The sequence below is a fragment of the Hyperolius riggenbachi genome, chromosome 3, assembly GCF_040937935.1.
Source record: "Hyperolius riggenbachi isolate aHypRig1 chromosome 3, aHypRig1.pri, whole genome shotgun sequence".
In the NCBI taxonomy this organism is placed as follows: domain Eukaryota; kingdom Metazoa; phylum Chordata; class Amphibia; order Anura; family Hyperoliidae; genus Hyperolius; species Hyperolius riggenbachi.
The window spans coordinates 81,110,018-81,130,201 of NC_090648.1; the positions used below are offsets into that span (position 1 = coordinate 81,110,018).

The 20,184-nt window shown below is 47.0% G+C and overlaps 28 non-coding genes across 28 annotated transcripts; all 28 read left to right on the plus strand.

Annotated features, from left to right (window-relative positions):
* The first annotated feature begins 344 nt into the window (after nucleotides 1–344).
* Nucleotides 345–417, plus strand: TRNAR-ACG (transfer RNA arginine (anticodon ACG)). The gene has a single exon. It is a non-coding gene; the product is annotated as a tRNA-Arg (tRNA).
* A 1,000-nt stretch (nucleotides 418–1,417) lies between these two features.
* TRNAR-ACG (transfer RNA arginine (anticodon ACG)) lies at nucleotides 1,418–1,490 on the plus strand. The gene has a single exon. It is a non-coding gene; the product is annotated as a tRNA-Arg (tRNA).
* An 8-nt stretch (nucleotides 1,491–1,498) lies between these two features.
* On the plus strand, nucleotides 1,499–1,570 carry TRNAH-GUG (transfer RNA histidin (anticodon GUG)). Its single transcript has one exon. It is a non-coding gene; the product is annotated as a tRNA-His (tRNA).
* A 925-nt stretch (nucleotides 1,571–2,495) lies between these two features.
* On the plus strand, nucleotides 2,496–2,568 carry TRNAR-ACG (transfer RNA arginine (anticodon ACG)). Its single transcript has one exon. It is a non-coding gene; the product is annotated as a tRNA-Arg (tRNA).
* Nucleotides 2,569–3,562: 994 nt separating this feature from the next.
* On the plus strand, nucleotides 3,563–3,635 carry TRNAR-ACG (transfer RNA arginine (anticodon ACG)). The gene has a single exon. It is a non-coding gene; the product is annotated as a tRNA-Arg (tRNA).
* A 994-nt stretch (nucleotides 3,636–4,629) lies between these two features.
* Nucleotides 4,630–4,702, plus strand: TRNAR-ACG (transfer RNA arginine (anticodon ACG)). The gene has a single exon. It is a non-coding gene; the product is annotated as a tRNA-Arg (tRNA).
* Nucleotides 4,703–5,696: 994 nt separating this feature from the next.
* On the plus strand, nucleotides 5,697–5,769 carry TRNAR-ACG (transfer RNA arginine (anticodon ACG)). The gene has a single exon. It is a non-coding gene; the product is annotated as a tRNA-Arg (tRNA).
* An 8-nt stretch (nucleotides 5,770–5,777) lies between these two features.
* Nucleotides 5,778–5,849, plus strand: TRNAH-GUG (transfer RNA histidin (anticodon GUG)). Its single transcript has one exon. It is a non-coding gene; the product is annotated as a tRNA-His (tRNA).
* A 925-nt stretch (nucleotides 5,850–6,774) lies between these two features.
* On the plus strand, nucleotides 6,775–6,847 carry TRNAR-ACG (transfer RNA arginine (anticodon ACG)). The gene has a single exon. It is a non-coding gene; the product is annotated as a tRNA-Arg (tRNA).
* Nucleotides 6,848–6,855: 8 nt separating this feature from the next.
* TRNAH-GUG (transfer RNA histidin (anticodon GUG)) lies at nucleotides 6,856–6,927 on the plus strand. The gene has a single exon. It is a non-coding gene; the product is annotated as a tRNA-His (tRNA).
* A 925-nt stretch (nucleotides 6,928–7,852) lies between these two features.
* On the plus strand, nucleotides 7,853–7,925 carry TRNAR-ACG (transfer RNA arginine (anticodon ACG)). Its single transcript has one exon. It is a non-coding gene; the product is annotated as a tRNA-Arg (tRNA).
* An 8-nt stretch (nucleotides 7,926–7,933) lies between these two features.
* TRNAH-GUG (transfer RNA histidin (anticodon GUG)) lies at nucleotides 7,934–8,005 on the plus strand. The gene has a single exon. It is a non-coding gene; the product is annotated as a tRNA-His (tRNA).
* Nucleotides 8,006–8,930: 925 nt separating this feature from the next.
* TRNAR-ACG (transfer RNA arginine (anticodon ACG)) lies at nucleotides 8,931–9,003 on the plus strand. The gene has a single exon. It is a non-coding gene; the product is annotated as a tRNA-Arg (tRNA).
* An 8-nt stretch (nucleotides 9,004–9,011) lies between these two features.
* On the plus strand, nucleotides 9,012–9,083 carry TRNAH-GUG (transfer RNA histidin (anticodon GUG)). The gene has a single exon. It is a non-coding gene; the product is annotated as a tRNA-His (tRNA).
* Nucleotides 9,084–10,008: 925 nt separating this feature from the next.
* Nucleotides 10,009–10,081, plus strand: TRNAR-ACG (transfer RNA arginine (anticodon ACG)). Its single transcript has one exon. It is a non-coding gene; the product is annotated as a tRNA-Arg (tRNA).
* Nucleotides 10,082–10,089: 8 nt separating this feature from the next.
* Nucleotides 10,090–10,161, plus strand: TRNAH-GUG (transfer RNA histidin (anticodon GUG)). The gene has a single exon. It is a non-coding gene; the product is annotated as a tRNA-His (tRNA).
* Nucleotides 10,162–11,086: 925 nt separating this feature from the next.
* On the plus strand, nucleotides 11,087–11,159 carry TRNAR-ACG (transfer RNA arginine (anticodon ACG)). The gene has a single exon. It is a non-coding gene; the product is annotated as a tRNA-Arg (tRNA).
* Nucleotides 11,160–12,164: 1,005 nt separating this feature from the next.
* Nucleotides 12,165–12,237, plus strand: TRNAR-ACG (transfer RNA arginine (anticodon ACG)). Its single transcript has one exon. It is a non-coding gene; the product is annotated as a tRNA-Arg (tRNA).
* Nucleotides 12,238–12,245: 8 nt separating this feature from the next.
* TRNAH-GUG (transfer RNA histidin (anticodon GUG)) lies at nucleotides 12,246–12,317 on the plus strand. The gene has a single exon. It is a non-coding gene; the product is annotated as a tRNA-His (tRNA).
* Nucleotides 12,318–13,242: 925 nt separating this feature from the next.
* Nucleotides 13,243–13,315, plus strand: TRNAR-ACG (transfer RNA arginine (anticodon ACG)). The gene has a single exon. It is a non-coding gene; the product is annotated as a tRNA-Arg (tRNA).
* Nucleotides 13,316–13,323: 8 nt separating this feature from the next.
* On the plus strand, nucleotides 13,324–13,395 carry TRNAH-GUG (transfer RNA histidin (anticodon GUG)). Its single transcript has one exon. It is a non-coding gene; the product is annotated as a tRNA-His (tRNA).
* Nucleotides 13,396–14,320: 925 nt separating this feature from the next.
* Nucleotides 14,321–14,393, plus strand: TRNAR-ACG (transfer RNA arginine (anticodon ACG)). The gene has a single exon. It is a non-coding gene; the product is annotated as a tRNA-Arg (tRNA).
* An 8-nt stretch (nucleotides 14,394–14,401) lies between these two features.
* TRNAH-GUG (transfer RNA histidin (anticodon GUG)) lies at nucleotides 14,402–14,473 on the plus strand. The gene has a single exon. It is a non-coding gene; the product is annotated as a tRNA-His (tRNA).
* Nucleotides 14,474–15,398: 925 nt separating this feature from the next.
* Nucleotides 15,399–15,471, plus strand: TRNAR-ACG (transfer RNA arginine (anticodon ACG)). Its single transcript has one exon. It is a non-coding gene; the product is annotated as a tRNA-Arg (tRNA).
* An 8-nt stretch (nucleotides 15,472–15,479) lies between these two features.
* TRNAH-GUG (transfer RNA histidin (anticodon GUG)) lies at nucleotides 15,480–15,551 on the plus strand. Its single transcript has one exon. It is a non-coding gene; the product is annotated as a tRNA-His (tRNA).
* Nucleotides 15,552–16,476: 925 nt separating this feature from the next.
* Nucleotides 16,477–16,549, plus strand: TRNAR-ACG (transfer RNA arginine (anticodon ACG)). Its single transcript has one exon. It is a non-coding gene; the product is annotated as a tRNA-Arg (tRNA).
* An 8-nt stretch (nucleotides 16,550–16,557) lies between these two features.
* On the plus strand, nucleotides 16,558–16,629 carry TRNAH-GUG (transfer RNA histidin (anticodon GUG)). Its single transcript has one exon. It is a non-coding gene; the product is annotated as a tRNA-His (tRNA).
* A 925-nt stretch (nucleotides 16,630–17,554) lies between these two features.
* Nucleotides 17,555–17,627, plus strand: TRNAR-ACG (transfer RNA arginine (anticodon ACG)). Its single transcript has one exon. It is a non-coding gene; the product is annotated as a tRNA-Arg (tRNA).
* Nucleotides 17,628–20,184: the final 2,557 nt, after the last annotated feature.

The window sequence follows — 20,184 nt, forward strand, 5'->3', positions numbered from 1 at the left end:
CAACAACAACAGCTTAAGAAATGTGTGAATAATTACGGGACTAGCATACAAAATGTGCCCTGATCCTATAGTGGCTAGTACTCTTTGTTATGGCTGCAAGCAACCTGGTGTGAATACGGTTTACGGCAGGCTGCTTTCTGCACTCCTCTTGCAACCTTCTTCAAGCTTTTAGAACAGCATTGTGAATATCTGGACTCAGAGAGAGCAAATTCATGACATTTTTATAGAGATTATCTCTCAAAGAAGTTCTCGCTACAGAAGACGTTCAGTGGAATAGGGCACTTCAACGAGGCCCGGTCTCCTTGCGGCCGCAAGAAAAACTTGCTATACGTATGTCAGCAGTAGGGCCAGTGGCGCAATGGATAACGCGTCTGACTACGGATCAGAAGATTGTAGGTTCGACTCCTACCTGGCTCGATTGCCGTGATCGTATAGTGGTTAGTACTCTGCGTTGTGGCCGCAGCAACCCGGGTTCGAATCCGGGTCACGGCAGGCTCTTTACTTTCTTCCTCTGCAACTATTTCTTCAGGTTGCAACCAATCTAGTGACTTTCTAAAGCATCCAGGAACCTTAGGCTCTGCTTGCTTCACTTCTTCATTACAACATTTTGCCTTTCTCTGCTTTGTAGCATCTTCAAACATCTTCACAAACACCATCCTCACATGGCATCTTGGCCTCACCAGTTGCCAGTCCCTTGCTAAGCCTAGGCCAACTTTCACCACTTGCCTTCCCCAAGAAACCCGCACAAGAAAAAGACCTATGTTACACAGAGCACTTGAGCATCAATTCACCTTGGCGCCCATACTTTGGATGGCTGCTAGCAATGCTTAAAGGACAACTCTGCTTTGACATTGTTCTGCACAGACAACTTTAACAGCAGACCCTGATCAATCATGCAGAGATAATGCTTTGAGGATTTTGCTCCTAGAAGGAGATAGAAGAACTTAGCCTGCCGTGCCCCACTCACAACAGACAGCTGCTCAGACAGAGGACCCTTTCCATACTGCTTGGCTTCACTCCTTGTCTTCACCCAGCAACTTTCCCGTTAACACTAACTACACTCGGTGCGGCTGCAACAACAACAGCTTAAGAAATGTGTGAATAACTCCGGGACTAGCATACAAAATGTGCCCTGATCCTATAGTGGCTAGTACTCTTTGTTATGGCTGCAAGCAACCTGGTGTGAATACGGTTTACGGCAGGCTGCTTTCTGCACTCCTCTTGCAACCTTCTTCAAGCTTTTAGAACAGCATTGTGAATATCTGGACTCAGAGAGAGCAAATTCATGACATTTTTATAGAGATTATCTCTCAAAGAAGTTCTCGCTACAGAAGACGTTCAGTGGAATAGGGCACTTCAACGAGGCCCGGTCTCCTTGCGGCCGCAAGAAAAACTTGCTATACGTATGTCAGCAGTAGGGCCAGTGGCGCAATGGATAACGCGTCTGACTACGGATCAGAAGATTGTAGGTTCGACTCCTACCTGGCTCGATTAACATGCCGTGATCGTATAGTGGTTAGTACTCTGCGTTGTGGCCGCAGCAACCCCGGTTCGAATCCGGGTCACGGCAGGCTCTTTACTTTCTTCCTCTGCAACTATTTCTTCAGGTTGCAACCAATCTAGTGACTTTCTAAAGCATCCAGGAACCTTCGGCTCTGCTTGCTTCACTTCTTCATTACAACATTTTGCCTTTCTCTGCTTTGTAGCATCTTCAAACATCTTCACAAACACCATCCTCACATGGCATCTTGGCCTCACCAGTTGCCAGTCCCTTGCTAAGCCTAGGCCAACTTTCACCACTTGCCTTCCCCAAGAAACCCGCACAAGAAAAAGACCTATGTTACACAGAGCACTTGAGCATCAATTCACCTTGGCGCCCATACTTTGGATGGCTGCTAGCAATGCTTAAAGGACAACTCTGCTTTGACATTGTTCTGCACAGACAACTTTAACAGCAGACCCTGATCAATCATGCAGAGATAATGCTTTGAGGATTTTGCTCCTAGAAGGAGATAGAAGAACTTAGCCTGCCGTGCCCCACTCACAACAGACAGCTGCTCAGACAGAGGACCCTTTCCATACTGCTTGGCTTCACTCCTTGTCTTCACCCAGCAACTTTCCCGTTAACACTAACTACACTCGGTGCGGCTGCAACAACAACAGCTTAAGAAATGTGTGAATAACTCCGGGACTAGCATACAAAATGTGCCCTGATCCTATAGTGGCTAGTACTCTTTGTTATGGCTGCAAGCAACCTGGTGTGAATACGGTTTACGGCAGGCTGCTTTCTGCACTCCTCTTGCAACCTTCTTCAAGCTTTTAGAACAGCATTGTGAATATCTGGACTCAGAGAGAGCAAATTCATGACATTTTTATAGAGATTATCTCTCAAAGAAGTTCTCGCTACAGAAGACGTTCAGTGGAATAGGGCACTTCAACGAGGCCCGGTCTCCTTGCGGCCGCAAGAAAAACTTGCTATACGTATGTCAGCAGTAGGGCCAGTGGCGCAATGGATAACGCGTCTGACTACGGATCAGAAGATTGTAGGTTCGACTCCTACCTGGCTCGATTAACATGCCGTGATCGTATAGTGGTTAGTACTCTGCGTTGTGGCCGCAGCAACCCCGGGTCACGGCAGGCTCTTTACTTTCTTCCTCTGCAACTATTTCTTCAGGTTGCAACCAATCTAGTGACTTTCTAAAGCATCCAGGAACCTTCGGCTCTGCTTGCTTCACTTCTTCATTACAACATTTTGCCTTTCTCTGCTTTGTAGCATCTTCAAACATCTTCACAAACACCATCCTCACATGGCATCTTGGCCTCACCAGTTGCCAGTCCCTTGCTAAGCCTAGGCCAACTTTCACCACTTGCCTTCCCCAAGAAACCCGCACAAGAAAAAGACCTATGTTACACAGAGCACTTGAGCATCAATTCACCTTGGCGCCCATACTTTGGATGGCTGCTAGCAATGCTTAAAGGACAACTCTGCTTTGACATTGTTCTGCACAGACAACTTTAACAGCAGACCCTGATCAATCATGCAGAGATAATGCTTTGAGGATTTTGCTCCTAGAAGGAGATAGAAGAACTTAGCCTGCCGTGCCCCACTCACAACAGACAGCTGCTCAGACAGAGGACCCTTTCCATACTGCTTGGCTTCACTCCTTGTCTTCACCCAGCAACTTTCCCGTTAACACTAACTACACTCGGTGCGGCTGCAACAACAACAGCTTAAGAAATGTGTGAATAACTCCGGGACTAGCATACAAAATGTGCCCTGATCCTATAGTGGCTAGTACTCTTTGTTATGGCTGCAAGCAACCTGGTGTGAATACGGTTTACGGCAGGCTGCTTTCTGCACTCCTCTTGCAACCTTCTTCAAGCTTTTAGAACAGCATTGTGAATATCTGGACTCAGAGAGAGCAAATTCATGACATTTTTATAGAGATTATCTCTCAAAGAAGTTCTCGCTACAGAAGACGTTCAGTGGAATAGGGCACTTCAACGAGGCCCGGTCTCCTTGCGGCCGCAAGAAAAACTTGCTATACGTATGTCAGCAGTAGGGCCAGTGGCGCAATGGATAACGCGTCTGACTACGGATCAGAAGATTGTAGGTTCGACTCCTACCTGGCTCGATTAACATGCCGTGATCGTATAGTGGTTAGTACTCTGCGTTGTGGCCACAGCAACCCCGGGTCACGGCAGGCTCTTTACTTTCTTCCTCTGCAACTATTTCTTCAGGTTGCAACCAATCTAGTGACTTTCTAAAGCATCCAGGAACCTTCGGCTCTGCTTGCTTCACTTCTTCATTACAACATTTTGCCTTTCTCTGCTTTGTAGCATCTTCAAACATCTTCACAAACACCATCCTCACATGGCATCTTGGCCTCACCAGTTGCCAGTCCCTTGCTAAGCCTAGGCCAACTTTCACCACTTGCCTTCCCCAAGAAACCCGCACAAGAAAAAGACCTATGTTACACAGAGCACTTGAGCATCAATTCACCTTGGCGCCCATACTTTGGATGGCTGCTAGCAATGCTTAAAGGACAACTCTGCTTTGACATTGTTCTGCACAGACAACTTTAACAGCAGACCCTGATCAATCATGCAGAGATAATGCTTTGAGGATTTTGCTCCTAGAAGGAGATAGAAGAACTTAGCCTGCCGTGCCCCACTCACAACAGACAGCTGCTCAGACAGAGGACCCTTTCCATACTGCTTGGCTTCACTCCTTGTCTTCACCCAGCAACTTTCCCGTTAACACTAACTACACTCGGTGCGGCTGCAACAACAACAGCTTAAGAAATGTGTGAATAACTCCGGGACTAGCATACAAAATGTGCCCTGATCCTATAGTGGCTAGTACTCTTTGTTATGGCTGCAAGCAACCTGGTGTGAATACGGTTTACGGCAGGCTGCTTTCTGCACTCCTCTTGCAACCTTCTTCAAGCTTTTAGAACAGCATTGTGAATATCTGGACTCAGAGAGAGCAAATTCATGACATTTTTATAGAGATTATCTCTCAAAGAAGTTCTCGCTACAGAAGACGTTCAGTGGAATAGGGCACTTCAACGAGGCCCGGTCTCCTTGCGGCCGCAAGAAAAACTTGCTATACGTATGTCAGCAGTAGGGCCAGTGGCGCAATGGATAACGCGTCTGACTACGGATCAGAAGATTGTAGGTTCGACTCCTACCTGGCTCGATTAACATGCCGTGATCGTATAGTGGTTAGTACTCTGCGTTGTGGCCGCAGCAACCCCGGGTCACGGCAGGCTCTTTACTTTCTTCCTCTGCAACTATTTCTTCAGGTTGCAACCAATCTAGTGACTTTCTAAAGCATCCAGGAACCTTCGGCTCTGCTTGCTTCACTTCTTCATTACAACATTTTGCCTTTCTCTGCTTTGTAGCATCTTCAAACATCTTCACAAACACCATCCTCACATGGCATCTTGGCCTCACCAGTTGCCAGTCCCTTGCTAAGCCTAGGCCAACTTTCACCACTTGCCTTCCCCAAGAAACCCGCACAAGAAAAAGACCTATGTTACACAGAGCACTTGAGCATCAATTCACCTTGGCGCCCATACTTTGGATGGCTGCTAGCAATGCTTAAAGGACAACTCTGCTTTGACATTGTTCTGCACAGACAACTTTAACAGCAGACCCTGATCAATCATGCAGAGATAATGCTTTGAGGATTTTGCTCCTAGAAGGAGATAGAAGAACTTAGCCTGCCGTGCCCCACTCACAACAGACAGCTGCTCAGACAGAGGACCCTTTCCATACTGCTTGGCTTCACTCCTTGTCTTCACCCAGCAACTTTCCCGTTAACACTAACTACACTCGGTGCGGCTGCAACAACAACAGCTTAAGAAATGTGTGAATAACTCCGGGACTAGCATACAAAATGTGCCCTGATCCTATAGTGGCTAGTACTCTTTGTTATGGCTGCAAGCAACCTGGTGTGAATACGGTTTACGGCAGGCTGCTTTCTGCACTCCTCTTGCAACCTTCTTCAAGCTTTTAGAACAGCATTGTGAATATCTGGACTCAGAGAGAGCAAATTCATGACATTTTTATAGAGATTATCTCTCAAAGAAGTTCTCGCTACAGAAGACGTTCAGTGGAATAGGGCACTTCAACGAGGCCCGGTCTCCTTGAGGCCGCAAGAAAAACTTGCTATACGTATGTCAGCAGTAGGGCCAGTGGCGCAATGGATAACGCGTCTGACTACGGATCAGAAGATTGTAGGTTCGACTCCTACCTGGCTCGATTAACATGCCGTGATCGTATAGTGGTTAGTACTCTGCGTTGTGGCCGCAGCAACCCCGGTTCGAATCCGGGTCACGGCAGGCTCTTTACTTTCTTCCTCTGCAACTATTTCTTCAGGTTGCAACCAATCTAGTGACTTTCTAAAGCATCCAGGAACCTTCGGCTCTGCTTGCTTCACTTCTTCATTACAACATTTTGCCTTTCTCTGCTTTGTAGCATCTTCAAACATCTTCACAAACACCATCCTCACATGGCATCTTGGCCTCACCAGTTGCCAGTCCCTTGCTAAGCCTAGGCCAACTTTCACCACTTGCCTTCCCCAAGAAACCCGCACAAGAAAAAGACCTATGTTACACAGAGCACTTGAGCATCAATTCACCTTGGCGCCCATACTTTGGATGGCTGCTAGCAATGCTTAAAGGACAACTCTGCTTTGACATTGTTCTGCACAGACAACTTTAACAGCAGACCCTGATCAATCATGCAGAGATAATGCTTTGAGGATTTTGCTCCTAGAAGGAGATAGAAGAACTTAGCCTGCCGTGCCCCACTCACAACAGACAGCTGCTCAGACAGAGGACCCTTTCCATACTGCTTGGCTTCACTCCTTGTCTTCACCCAGCAACTTTCCCGTTAACACTAACTACACTCGGTGCGGCTGCAACAACAACAGCTTAAGAAATGTGTGAATAACTCCGGGACTAGCATACAAAATGTGCCCTGATCCTATAGTGGCTAGTACTCTTTGTTATGGCTGCAAGCAACCTGGTGTGAATACGGTTTACGGCAGGCTGCTTTCTGCACTCCTCTTGCAACCTTCTTCAAGCATTTAGAACAGCATTGTGAATATCTGGACTCAGAGAGAGCAAATTCATGACATTTTTATAGAGATTATCTCTCAAAGAAGTTCTCGCTACAGAAGACGTTCAGTGGAATAGGGCACTTCAACGAGGCCCGGTCTCCTTGCGGCCGCAAGAAAAACTTGCTATACGTATGTCAGCAGTAGGGCCAGTGGCGCAATGGATAACGCGCCTGACTACGGATCAGAATATTGTAGGTTCGACTCCTACCTGGCTCGATTAACATGCCGTGATCGTATAGTGGTTAGTACTCTGCGTTGTGGCTGCAGCAACCCCGGTTCGAATCCGGGTCACGGCAGGCTCTTTACTTTCTTCCTCTGCAACTATTTCTTCAGGTTGCAACCAATCTAGTGACTTTCTAAAGCATCCAGGAACCTTCGGCTCTGCTTGCTTCACTTCTTCATTACAACATTTTGCCTTTCTCTGCTTTGTAGCATCTTCAAACATCTTCACAAACACCATCCTCACATGGCATCTTGGCCTCACCAGTTGCCAGTCCCTTGCTAAGCCTAGGCCAACTTTCACCACTTGCCTTCCCCAAGAAACCCGCACAAGAAAAAGACCTATGTTACACAGAGCACTTGAGCATCAATTCACCTTGGCGCCCATACTTTGGATGGCTGCTAGCAATGCTTAAAGGACAACTCTGCTTTGACATTGTTCTGCCCAGACAACTTTAACAGCAGACCCTGATCAATCATGCAGAGATAATGCTTTGAGGATTTTGCTCCTAGAAGGAGATAGAAGAACTTAGCCTGCCGTGCCCCACTCACAACAGACAGCTGCTCAGACAGAGGACCCTTTCCATACTGCTTGGCTTCACTCCTTGTCTTCACCCAGCAACTTTCCCGTTAACACTAACTACACTCGGTGCGGCTGCAACAACAACAGCTTAAGAAATGTGTGAATAACTCCGGGACTAGCATACAAAATGTGCCCTGATCCTATAGTGGCTAGTACTCTTTGTTATGGCTGCAAGCAACCTGGTGTGAATACGGTTTACGGCAGGCTGCTTTCTGCACTCCTCTTGCAACCTTCTTCAAGCTTTTAGAACAGCATTGTGAATATCTGGACTCAGAGAGAGCAAATTCATGACATTTTTATAGAGATTATCTCTCAAAGAAGTTCTCGCTACAGAAGACGTTCAGTGGAATAGGGCACTTCAACGAGGCCCGGTCTCCTTGCGGCCGCAAGAAAAACTTGCTATACGTATGTCAGCAGTAGGGCCAGTGGCGCAATGGATAGCGCGTCTGACCACGGATCAGAAGATTGTAGGTTCGACTCCTACCTGGCTCGATTAACATGCCGTGATCGTATAGTGGTTAGTACTCTGCGTTGTGGCCGCAGCAACCCCGGTTCGAATCCGGGTCACGGCAGGCTCTTTACTTTCTTCCTCTGCAACTATTTCTTCAGGTTGCAACCAATCTAGTGACTTTCTAAAGCATCCAGGAACCTTCGGCTCTGCTTGCTTCACTTCTTCATTACAACATTTTGCCTTTCTCTGCTTTGTAGCATCTTCAAACATCTTCACAAACACCATCCTCACATGGCATCTTGGCCTCACCAGTTGCCAGTCCCTTGCTAAGCCTAGGCCAACTTTCACCACTTGCCTTCCCCAAGAAACCCGCACAAGAAAAAGACCTATGTTACACAGAGCACTTGAGCATCAATTCACCTTGGCGCCCATACTTTGGATGGCTGCTAGCAATGCTTAAAGGACAACTCTGCTTTGACATTGTTCTGCACAGACAACTTTAACAGCAGACCCTGATCAATCATGCAGAGATAATGCTTTGAGGATTTTGCTCCTAGAAGGAGATAGAAGAACTTAGCCTGCCGTGCCCCACTCACAACAGACAGCTGCTCAGACAGAGGACCCTTTCCATACTGCTTGGCTTCACTCCTTGTCTTCACCCAGCAACTTTCCCGTTAACACTAACTACACTCGGTGCGGCTGCAACAACAACAGCTTAAGAAATGTGTGAATAACTCCGGGACTAGCATACAAAATGTGCCCTGATCCTATAGTGGCTAGTACTCTTTGTTATGGCTGCAAGCAACCTGGTGTGAATACGGTTTACGGCAGGCTGCTTTCTGCACTCCTCTTGCATCCTTCTTCAAGCTTTTAGAAAAGCATTGTGAATATCTGGACTCAGAGAGAGCAAATTCATGACATTTTTATAGAGATTATCTCTCAAAGAAGTTCTCGCTACAGAAGACGTTCAGTGGAATAGGGCACTTCAACGAGGCCCGGTCTCCTTGCGGCCGCAAGAAAAACTTGCTATACGTATGTCAGCAGTAGGGCCAGTGGCGCAATGGGTAACGCGTCTGACTACGGATCAGAAGATTGTAGGTTCGACTCCTACCTGGCTCGATTAACATGCCGTGATCGTATAGTGGTTAGTACTCTGCGTTGTGGCCGCAGCAACCCCGGTTCGAATCCGGGTCACGGCAGGCTCTTTACTTTCTTCCTCTGCAACTATTTCTTCAGGTTGCAACCAATCTAGTGACTTTCTAAAGCATCCAGGAACCTTCGGCTCTGCTTGCTTCACTTCTTCATTACAACATTTTGCCTTTCTCTGCTTTGTAGCATCTTCAAACATCTTCACAAACACCATCCTCACATGGCATCTTGGCCTCACCAGTTGCCAGTCCCTTGCTAAGCCTAGGCCAACTTTCACCACTTGCCTTCCCCAAGAAACCCGCACAAGAAAAAGACCTATGTTACACAGAGCACTTGAGCATCAATTCACCTTGGCGCCCATACTTTGGATGGCTGCTAGCAATGCTTAAAGGACAACTCTGCTTTGACATTGTTCTGCACAGACAACTTTAACAGCAGACCCTGATCAATCATGCAGAGATAATGCTTTGAGGATTTTGCTCCTAGAAGGAGATAGAAGAACTTAGCCTGCCGTGCCCCACTCACAACAGACAGCTGCTCAGACAGAGGACCCTTTCCATACTGCTTGGCTTCACTCCTTGTCTTCACCCAGCAACTTTCCCGTTAACACTAACTACACTCGGTGCGGCTGCAACAACAACAGCTTAAGAAATGTGTGAATAACTCCGGGACTAGCATACAAAATGTACCCTGATCCTATAGTGGCTAGTACTCTTTGTTATGGCTGCAAGCAACCTGGTGTGAATACGGTTTACGGCAGGCTGCTTTCTGCACTCCTCTTGCAACCTTCTTCAAGCTTTTAGAACAGCATTGTGAATATCTGGACTCAGAGAGAGCAAATTCATGACATTTTTATAGAGATTATCTCTCAAAGAAGTTCTCGCTACAGAAGACGTTCAGTGGAATAGGGCACTTCAACGAGGCCCGGTCTCCTTGCGGCCGCAAGAAAAACTTGCTATACGTATGTCAGCAGTAGGGCCAGTGGCGCAATGGATAACGCGTCTGACTACGGATCAGAAGATTGTAGGTTCGACTCCTACCTGGCTCGATTAACATGCCGTGATCGTATAGTGGTTAGTACTCTGCGTTGTGGCCGCAGCAACCCCGGTTCGAATCCGGGTCACGGCAGGCTCTTTACTTTCTTCCTCTGCAACTATTTCTTCAGGTTGCAACCAATCTAGTGACTTTCTAAAGCATCCAGGAACCTTCGGCTCTGCTTGCTTCACTTCTTCATTACAACATTTTGCCTTTCTCTGCTTTGTAGCATCTTCAAACATCTTCACAAACACCATCCTCACATGGCATCTTGGCCTCACCAGTTGCCAGTCCCTTGCTAAGCCTAGGCCAACTTTCACCACTTGCCTTCCCCAAGAAACCCGCACAAGAAAAAGACCTATGTTACACAGAGCACTTGAGCATCAATTCACCTTGGCGCCCATACTTTGGATGGCTGCTAGCAATGCTTAAAGGACAACTCTGCTTTGACATTGTTCTGCACAGACAACTTTAACAGCAGACCCTGATCAATCATGCAGAGATAATGCTTTGAGGATTTTGCTCCTAGAAGGAGATAGAAGAACTTAGCCTGCCGTGCCCCACTCACAACAGACAGCTGCTCAGACAGAGGACCCTTTCCATACTGCTTGGCTTCACTCCTTGTCTTCACCCAGCAACTTTCCCGTTAACACTAACTACACTCGGTGCGGCTGCAACAACAACAGCTTAAGAAATGTGTGAATAACTCCGGGACTAGCATACAAAATGTGCCCTGATCCTATAGTGGCTAGTACTCTTTGTTATGGCTGCAAGCAACCTGGTGTGAATACGGTTTACGGCAGGCTGCTTTCTGCACTCCTCTTGCAACCTTCTTCAAGCTTTTAGAACAGCATTGTGAATATCTGGACTCAGAGAGAGCAAATTCATGACATTTTTATAGAGATTATCTCTCAAAGAAGTTCTCGCTACAGAAGACGTTCAGTGGAATAGGGCACTTCAACGAGGCCCGGTCTCCTTGCGGCCGCAAGAAAAACTTGCTATACGTATGTCAGCAGTAGGGCCAGTGGCGCAATGGATAACGCGTCTGACTACGGATCAGAAGATTGTAGGTTCGACTCCTACCTGGCTCGATTAACATGCTGTGATCGTATAGTGGTTAGTACTCTGCGTTGTGGCCGCAGCAACCCCGGTTTGAATCCGGGTCACGGCAGGCTCTTTACTTTCTTCCTCTGCAACTATTTCTTCAGGTTGCAACCAATCTAGTGACTTTCTAAAGCATCCAGGAACCTTCGGCTCTGCTTGCTTCACTTCTTCATTACAACATTTTGCCTTTCTCTGCTTTGTAGCATCTTCAAACATCTTCACAAACACCATCCTCACATGGCGTCTTGGCCTCACCAGTTGCCAGTCCCTTGCTAAGCCTAGGCCAACTTTCACCACTTGCCTTCCCCAAGAAACCCGCACAAGAAAAAGACCTATGTTACACAGAGCACTTGAGCATCAATTCACCTTGGCGCCCATACTTTGGATGGCTGCTAGCAATGCTTAAAGGACAACTCTGCTTTGACATTGTTCTGCCCAGACAACTTTAACAGCAGACCCTGATCAATCATGCAGAGATAATGCTTTGAGGATTTTGCTCCTAGAAGGAGATAGAAGAACTTAGCCTGCCGTGCCCCACTCACAACAGACAGCTGCTCAGACAGAGGACCCTTTCCATACTGCTTGGCTTCACTCCTTGTCTTCACCCAGCAACTTTCCCGTTAACACTAACTACACTCGGTGCGGCTGCAACAACAACAGCTTAAGAAATGTGTGAATAACTCCGGGACTAGCATACAAAATGTGCCCTGATCCTATAGTGGCTAGTACTCTTTGTTATGGCTGCAAGCAACCTGGTGTGAATACGGTTTACGGCAGGCTGCTTTCTGCACTCCTCTTGCAACCTTCTTCAAGCTTTTAGAACAGCATTGTGAATATCTGGACTCAGAGAGAGCAAATTCATGACATTTTTATAGAGATTATCTCTCAAAGAAGTTCTCGCTACAGAAGACGTTCAGTGGAATAGGGCACTTCAACGAGGCCCGGTCTCCTTGCGGCCGCAAGAAAAACTTGCTATACGTATGTCAGCAGTAGGGCCAGTGGTGCAATGGATAACGCGTCTGACTACGGATCAGAAGATTGTAGGTTCGACTCCTACCTGGCTCGATTAACATGCCGTGATCGTATAGTGGTTAGTACTCTGCGTTGTGGCCGCAGCAACCCCGGTTCGAATCCGGGTCACGGCAGGCTCTTTACTTTCTTCCTCTGCAACTATTTCTTCAGGTTGCAACCAATCTAGTGACTTTCTAAAGCATCCAGGAACCTTCGGCTCTGCTTGCTTCACTTCTTCATTACAACATTTTGCCTTTCTCTGCTTTGTAGCATCTTCAAACATCTTCACAAACACCATCCTCACATGGCATCTTGGCCTCACCAGTTGCCAGTCCCTTGCTAAGCCTAGGCCAACTTTCACCACTTGCCTTCCCCAAGAAACCCGCACAAGAAAAAGACCTATGTTACACAGAGCACTTGAGCATCAATTCACCTTGGCGCCCATACTTTGGATGGCTGCTAGCAATGCTTAAAGGACAACTCTGCTTTGACATTGTTCTGCACAGACAACTTTAACAGCAGACCCTGATCAATCATGCAGAGATAATGCTTTGAGGATTTTGCTCCTAGAAGGAGATAGAAGAACTTAGCCTGCCGTGCCCCACTCACAACAGACCGCTGCTCAGACAGAGGACCCTTTCCATACTGCTTGGCTTCACTCCTTGTCTTCACCCAGCAACTTTCCCGTTAACACTAACTACACTCGGTGCGGCTGCAACAACAACAGCTTAAGAAATGTGTGAATAACTCCGGGACTAGCATACAAAATGTGCCCTGATCCTATAGTGGCTAGTACTCTTTGTTATGGCTGCAAGCAACCTGGTGTGAATACGGTTTACGGCAGGCTGCTTTCTGCACTCCTCTTGCAACCTTCTTCAAGCTTTTAGAACAGCATTGTGAATATCTGGACTCAGAGAGAGCAAATTCATGACATTTTTATAGAGATTATCTCTCAAAGAAGTTCTCGCTACAGAAGACGTTCAGTGGAATAGGGCACTTCAACGAGGCCCGGTCTCCTTGCGGCCGCAAGAAAAACTTGCTATACGTATGTCAGCAGTAGGGCCAGTGGCGCAATGGATAACGCGTCTGCCTACGGATCAGAAGATTGTAGGTTCGACTCCTACCTGGCTCGATTAACATGCCGTGATCGTATAGTGGTTAGTACTCTGCGTTGTGGCCGCAGCAACCCCGGTTCGAATCCGGGTCACGGCAGGCTCTTTACTTTATTCCTCTGCAACTATTTCTTCAGGTTGCAACCAATCTAGTGACTTTCTAAAGCATCCAGGAACCTTCGGCTCTGCTTGCTTCACTTCTTCATTACAACATTTTGCCTTTCTCTGCTTTGTAGCATCTTCAAACATCTTCACAAACACCATCCTCACATGGCATCTTGGCCTCACCAGTTGCCAGTCCCTTGCTAAGCCTAGGCCAACTTTCACCACTTGCCTTCCCCAAGAAACCCGCACAAGAAAAAGACCTATGTTACACAGAGCACTTGAGCATCAATTCACCTTGGCGCCCATACTTTGGATGGCTGCTAGCAATGCTTAAAGGACAACTCTGCTTTGACATTGTTCTGCACAGACAACTTTGACAGCAGACCCTGATCAATCATGCAGAGATAATGCTTTGAGGATTTTGCTCCTAGAAGGAGATAGAAGAACTTAGCCTGCCGTGCCCCACTCACAACAGACAGCTGCTCAGACAGAGGACCCTTTCCATACTGCTTGGCTTCACTCCTTGTCTTCACCCAGCAACTTTCCCGTTAACACTAACTACACTCGGTGCGGCTGCAACAACAACAGCTTAAGAAATGTGTGAATAACTCCGGGACTAGCATACAAAATGTGCCCTGATCCTATAGTGGCTAGTACTCTTTGTTATGGCTGCAAGCAACCTGGTGTGAATACGGTTTACGGCAGGCTGCTTTCTGCACTCCTCTTGCAACCTTCTTCAAGCTTTTAGAACAACATTGTGAATATCTGGACTCAGAGAGAGCAAATTCATGACATTTTTATAGAGATTATCTCTCAAAGAAGTTCTCGCTACAGAAGACGTTCAGTGGAATAGGGCACTTCAACGAGGCCCGGTCTCCTTGCGGCCGCAAGAAAAACTTGCTATACGTATGTCAGCAGTAGGGCCAGTGGCGCAATGGATAACACGTCTGACTACGGATCAGAAGATTGTAGGTTCGACTCCTACCTGGCTCGATTAACATGCCGTGATCGTATAGTGGTTAGTACTCTGCGTTGTGGCCGCAGCAACCCCGGTTCGAATCCGGGTCATGGCAGGCTCTTTACTTTCTTCCTCTGCAACTATTTCTTCAGGTTGCAACCAATCTAGTGACTTTCTAAAGCATCCAGGAACCTTCGGCTCTGCTTGCTTCACTTCTTCATTACAGCATTTTGCCTTTCTCTGCTTTGTAGCATCTTCAAACATCTTCACAAACACCATCCTCACATGGCATCTTGGCCTCACCAGTTGCCAGTCCCTTGCTAAGCCTAGGCCAACTTTCACCACTTGCCTTCCCCAAGAAACCCGCACAAGAAAAAGACCTATGTTACACAGAGCACTTGAGCATCAATTCACCTTGGCGCCCATACTTTGGATGGCTGCTAGCAATGCTTAAAGGACAACTCTGCTTTGACATTGTTCTGCACAGACAACTTTAACAGCAGACCCTGATCAATCATGCAGAGATAATGCTTTGAGGATTTTGCTCCTAGAAGGAGATAGAAGAACTTAGCCTGCCGTGCCCCACTCACAACAGACAGCTGCTCAGACAGAGGACCCTTTCCATACTGCTTGGCTTCACTCCTTGTCTTCACCCAGCAACTTTCCCGTTAACACTAACTACACTCGGTGCGGCTGCAACAACAACAGCTTAAGAAATGTGTGAATAACTCCGGGACTAGCATACAAAATGTGCCCTGATCCTATAGTGGCTAGTACTCTTTGTTATGGCTGCAAGCAACCTGGTGTGAATACGGTTTACGGCAGGCTGCTTTCTGCACTCCTCTTGCAACCTTCTTCAAGCTTTTAGAACAGCATTGTGAATATCTGGACTCAGAGAGAGCAAATTCATGACATTTTTATAGAGATTATCTCTCAAAGAAGTTCTCGCTACAGAAGACGTTCAGTGGAATAGGGCACTTCAACGAGGCCCGGTCTCCTTGCGGCCGCAAGAAAAACTTGCTATACGTATGTCAGCAGTAGGGCCAGTGGCGCAATGGATAACGCGTCTGACTACGGATCAGAAGATTGTAGGTTCGACTCCTACCTGGCTCGATTAACATGCCGTGATCGTATAGTGGTTAGTACTCTGCGTTGTGGCCGCAGCAACCCTGGTTCGAATCCGGGTCATGGCAGGCTCTTTACTTTCTTCCTCTGCAACTATTTCTTCAGGTTGCAACCAATCTAGTGACTTTCTAAAGCATCCAGGAACCTTCGGCTCTGCTTGCTTCACTTCTTCATTACAACATTTTGCCTTTCTCTGCTTTGTAGCATCTTCAAACATCTTCACAAACACCATCCTCACATGGCATCTTGGCCTCACCAGTTGCCAGTCCCTTGCTAAGCCTAGGCCAACTTTCACCACTTGCCTTCCCCAAGAAACCCGCACAAGAAAAAGACCTATGTTACACAGAGCACTTGAGCATCAATTCACCTTGGCGCCCATACTTTGGATGGCTGCTAGCAATGCTTAAAGGACAACTCTGCTTTGACATTGTTCTGCACAGACAACTTTAACAGCAGACCCTGATCAATCATGCAGAGATAATGCTTTGAGGATTTTGCTCCTAGAAGGAGATAGAAGAACTTAGCCTGCCGTGCCCCACTCACAACAGACAGCTGCTCAGACAGAGGACCCTTTCCATACTGCTTGGCTTCACTCCTTGTCTTCACCCAGCAACTTTCCCGTTAACACTAACTACACTCGGTGCGGCTGCAACAACAACAGCTTAAGAAATGTGTGAATAACTCCGGGACTAGCATACAAAATGTGCCCTGATCCTATAGTGGCTAGTACTCTTTGTTATGGCTGCAAGCAACCTGGTGTGAATACGGTTTACGGCAGGCTGCTTTCTGCACTCCTCTTGCAACCTTCTTCAAGCTTTTAGAACAGCATTGTGAATATCTGGACTCAGAGAGAGCAAATTCATGACATTTTTATAGAGATTATCTCTCAAAGAAGTTCTCGCTACAGAAGACGTTCAGTGGAATAGGGCACTTCAACGAGGCCCGGTCTCCTTGCGGCCGCAAGAAAAACTTGCTATACGTATGTCAGCAGTAGGGCCAGTGGCGCAATGGATAACGCGTCTGACTACGGATCAGAAGATTGTAGGTTCGACTCCTACCTGGCTCGATTAACATGCCGTGATCGTATAGTGGTTAGTACTCTGCGTTGTGGCCGCAGCAACCCTGGTTCGAATCCGGGTCATGGCAGGCTCTTTACTTTCTTCCTCTGCAACTATTTCTTCAGGTTGCAACCAATCTAGTGACTTTCTAAAGCATCCAGGAACCTTCGGCTCTGCTTGCTTCACTTCTTCATTACAACATTTTGCCTTTCTCTGCTTTGTAGCATCTTCAAACATCTTCACAAACACCATCCTCACATGGCATCTTGGCCTCACCAGTTGCCAGTCCCTTGCTAAGCCTAGGCCAACTTTCACCACTTGCCTTCCCCAAGAAACCCGCACAAGAAAAAGACCTATGTTACACAGAGCACTTGAGCATCAATTCACCTTGGCGCCCATACTTTGGATGGCTGCTAGCAATGCTTAAAGGACAACTCTGCTTTGACATTGTTCTGCACAGACAACTTTAACAGCAGACCCTGATCAATCATGCAGAGATAATGCTTTGAGGATTTTGCTCCTAGAAGGAGATAGAAGAACTTAGCCTGCCGTGCCCCACTCACAACAGACAGCTGCTCAGACAGAGGACCCTTTCCATACTGCTTGGCTTCACTCCTTGTCTTCACCCAGCAACTTTCCCATTAACACTAACTACACTCGGTGCGGCTGCAACAACAACAGCTTAAGAAATGTGTGAATAACTCCGGGACTAGCATACAAAATGTGCCCTGATCCTATAGTGGCTAGTACTCTTTGTTGTGGCTGCAAGCAACCTGGTGTGAATACGGTTTACGGCAGGCTGCTTTCTGCACTCCTCTTGCAACCTTCTTCAAGCTTTTAGAACAGCATTGTGAATATCTGGACTCAGAAAGAGCAAATTCATGACATTTTTATAGAGATTATCTCTCAAAGAAGTTCTCGCTACAGAAGACGTTCAGTAGAATAGGGCACTTCAACGAGGCCCGGTCTCCTTGCGGCCGCAAGAAAAACTTGCTATACATATGTCAGCAGTAGGGCCAGTGGCGCAATGGATAACGCGTCTGACTACGGATCAGAAGATTGTAGGTTTGACTCCTACCTGGCTCGTTTAACATGCCGTGATCGTATAGTGGTTAGTACTCTGCGTTGAGGCTGCAACAACCCTGGTTTGAATCCGAGTCACGGCAGGCTCTTTACTTTCTTCCTCTGCAACTATTTCTTCAGGTTGCAACCAATCTAGTGACTTTCTAAAGCATCCAGGAACCTTAGGCTCTGCTTGCTTCACTTCTTCATTACAACATTTTGCCTTTCTCTGCTTTGTAGCATCTTCAAACATCTTCACAAACACCATCCTCACATGGCATCTTGGCCTCACCAGTTGCCAGTCCCTTGCTAAGCCTAGGCCAACTTTCACCACTTGCCTTCCCCAAGAAACCCGCACAAGAAAAAGACCTACTGTTACACAGAGCACTTGAGCATCAATTCACCTTGGCGCCCATACTTTGGATGGCTGCTAGCAATGCTTAAAGGACAACTCTGCTTTGACATTGTTCTGCACAGACAACTTTAACAGCAGACCCTGATCAATCATGCAGAGATAATGCTTTGAGGATTTTGCTCCTAGAAGGAGATAGAAGAACTTAGCCTGCCGTGCCCCACTCACAACAGACAGCTGCTCAGACAGAGGACCCTTTCCATAGTGCTTGGCTTCACTCCTTGTCTTCACCCAGCAACTTTCCCGTTAACACTAACTACACTCGGTGCGGCTGCAACAACAACAGCTTAAGAAATGTGTGAATAACTCCGGGACTAGCATACAAAATGTGCCCTGATCCTATAGTGGCTAGTACTCTTTGTTGTGGCTGCAAGCAACCTGGTGTGAATACGGTTTACGACAGGCTGCTTTCTGCACTCCTCTTGCAACCTTCTTCAAGCTTTTAGAACAGCATTGTGAATATCTGGACTCAGAGAGAGCAAATTCATGACATTTTTATAGAGATTATCTCTCAAAGAAGTTCTCGCTACAGAAGACGTTCAGTGGAATAGGGCACTTCAACGAGGCCCGGTCTCCTTGTGGCCGCAAGAAAAACTTGCTATACGTATGTCAGCAGTAGCGCCAGTGGCGCAATGGAAAACACATCTGACTACGCATCAGAAGGTTGTAGGTTTGACTCCTACCTGGCTCCTTTAACATGCCGTGATCGTATAGTGGTTAGTACTCTGCGTTGTGGCTGCAGCAACCCCGGTTTAAATCTGGGTCACGGCAGGCTCTTTACTTTCTTCCTCTGCAACTATTTCTTCAGGTTGCAACCAATCTACTGACTTTCTAAAGCAAAGAACAACACAGATCCTGAGTTAAACACAACTAACAAAATAGTTCCCTACCGGGGGAATAAAACTTAACATTTAATGATTCAGTTAAAAATAAAGTGAGACTGTCATATTGTTAGCTACAAACAAAGTTGATGCAGTAGGTAAGTATTATTTGGAGAAAAGCTCTCCCCCTACTTCAACTCAGAGTACTCAGTTATAAATTACAAAGACCCCCCACCATATAAAAAACCCGACATGTTTCACTTCCTGATGGAAGCTTTTTCAAGGGACAAGGTGCAGTGCATTAGTGCATATAGTGAAAAGATAGATAACAGCGTAATTAAAACATTGTAGATAGTAGCAAAGCGTATAGGCCTATGACAACAGCCTAGCCAACATGGCGAGAGAGCCCTCCTTTTATACTGTTCCAAGGTCACATGAGGTGGGTGCGGAGTAGGCGTCCAACCACTCCCCTTCGTTCCCCTTTCCTCATAGGTCCAGACACCTGTCAGTCACAGTATTGTCCAATCAAGGGTGGGCTCTATACATCCCCATGGACCCCGAAAACGGCCCTTATAGAGAGATTAGGGCTCCTACAAAGATATATATCCACAGCGCATTGGTTTGCCTATTTAATATTTACTTGTGGTAACTTATACTTACTTAGAAAGACGTGAAAACTTAAAAACTCTTCCAAGCCGCAAAAACAGCGAGCCGATTGGTCCGCTGGAGTCACGTGGGTTGCCCCGAGGTAGGCCAATGGGCGCCCAGCGTGGTGATGTCGTCACCAGGCAGGCAGCGTGATTGGCCACCGTACACGCGACCAATCAGCGGCACTCTAACGCGGACGTCCTTACGCATGCGCGCCTGCCATAAGGCAGCGGCAGTGCGTGGAGGCAGGGGGCGGACCCCATAACATAAACAGTAGTAGCCTATAAACCATGTCACAATGGACTACTAGGGTGACGCCCACCTTGCTGCCATTGGTAGAGACGTGCGAGGGGAGGTGAAGTATAGATGTAAACATATCACGCCCCCTGCTCCGCCGCAGAGTTTAATATCACTGTATCACTTTATTACCCCATCAAATCCAGGGTTCTATGCGTGCAGAGATGATTATTACCTCCCATGACTGGGGAGACGAACATAGACGTTTATAACGCATACTACCAACACACCAGATTTACCATTCCCATGACCAGAGACACAGATTATTGGTAGAGAACGATCTTTTCTCCTAGGGGGCTCATTTAACAGCAGATCTTAAACTCCATACCTACACACACACAGGTAAGTATACGGGGCACAAATTATTGGTAGAGAGCAACCTTTTCTCCTAGGGGGCTCATTT